This window comes from Diabrotica undecimpunctata, chromosome 2 (assembly GCF_040954645.1).
Source record: "Diabrotica undecimpunctata isolate CICGRU chromosome 2, icDiaUnde3, whole genome shotgun sequence".
NCBI lineage: Eukaryota > Metazoa > Arthropoda > Insecta > Coleoptera > Chrysomelidae > Diabrotica > Diabrotica undecimpunctata.
In genome coordinates this window covers 128,227,577-128,229,401 of record NC_092804.1, presented here as the reverse complement: position 1 = coordinate 128,229,401, position 1,825 = coordinate 128,227,577, and positions in this window count along the sequence as shown.

Genomic DNA, 1,825 nt, shown 5'->3' with positions numbered 1-1,825 from the left:
CTTTCATATCTGAATAGACAAATTTGTTGTTTCCAAGAACAGTTTTTAAATATTTGACCATGTATTCGTCATCTAAAACCTCAACTATCTTGGCAACATAGTGTGCAATATTCGTTTTACTGACCAATTTTACGAGAACAAAATCACCTTCTTTTATCTTATAAGAGCTCAGTATTTGTTCACTTTCCTGTTGCTCTAATGAATAATTTTCATTTTCGTTTGCCAGAAAAATTTCTAAATCCTCGTCACTTGAATCCTTTATTATATTTTTCATGTCTTCATCAGATTTATCTGAAATATCGCAGAGAACCTTCCTTTTGACTGACTTTGGTTTTTTCACCTTACTTTGCCATAGTTCCTCTTTCTCCGGGGTGTCTGTCAAAATTCTTGTTTTACCACGCTTTCGTCCCTTTTGAGAAGTCTTTCGAGCTACGGCTTTGGGGAATGGGCGCACTACAAACGTGCTTTTGAAGTCAGCGTTATTTGCCTTGTTGTCATTAGAGTCCAGTGAAAGTTTGGGTGTCAAGTTTGATGATGATGGATTTGCGGATAGTTAAAGGCTTGATGAGCAAGATGCCGTATTAGGATTCTCTTCTAATTCTGGATTTGGGCGATCTGTTACATAGAATGACAAATATTCGTGGTCGCCAAATATATTTTCATTAACAGGCCATATCCCTATTTTTTCAAATCATTTGACAATGTTTGCAGGGGTAAATACTTTTGCAAATGCCTTGTCTACGAGTTCAGCTACGTCATACAAGCTTATAGGACGTCCAGGATGGGTCATCATCCAATCATTAGCTATGGTGTTGTAGTAGGTTTTGTATGGTCCAAAAACAGTCCCGTCAAGAGGTTGAGTTCTGTGCGAGGTGTGTGGTTAATAGGACAATATTATTTTCCTCCGCCAAATCAATCACGGAAATTGCAATATGGGACTCGTGATTATCGAGTATTAGTAGCACTTTTTCCTGCTCTCTCGGTTTAACATGGGCTGTAAAATGCTGAAAGTAGTGTAAAAAAAAGCTTCTCGTTTCTCCTGACCATCCTAATGGATTTGCGCCTCCAATTGAACTCGGTGGTGCACCATCTAACATGTGGTCCTTGAATAATACGCGAGGGAATATCACCATGGGCGGCACATGGTTACCGATGACATTAACCGCAGCAGTCAAAGTTACATTGATATGTCTTTCTCCGGATGTCATACTACCCAGTTGCTTTACACATTTTAAGGCTATTATCTTAGGTGGGGCATGGACTGAAGAATTCCCGGTTTCATTCTAAATTATAGATATTGGCAGGGAAAAACTTATAGAGTGACATTACTGTTTTAAGATTGTTGAAAAAAGCTTGGATATTTTCTTTGTTAAAACTGGTTGACCTTGCCAGGCTTGTAGCCTCGGGTTTCCTTAACGACAATGATGGATACCGATTCATGAAGTGTCTTAGCCATTCTTTGCTGCAGTTGCATTTGAAGTCCAATTGTCTGGTGTTTTTATCTTGTTTTTACTTGCGTATTGAAATGCTAAGATTCTTGCATCTTTTTTGTGAGTCCATAAAGAAGCGACGCTGCCTGTGTCAAGTACTGCTCCAACTGTGACTCTTATTCAAGTGAAAACACTTTTTTAACATCATTGTTCGCATTGTATTTGAATGTAGGAAGTTCAGAGTTTATATGCATTCGAATATGATTAGATAAGGTTGATCGACAAATATCATATTTTTTGGCAGCTTGTCGAACCGTAATCTTATTTTCGAGGATGTCTTCGACAGCTTTCTACAAAGCACCTACATCCACTTTGTCTCTTTTTATACACTTTTG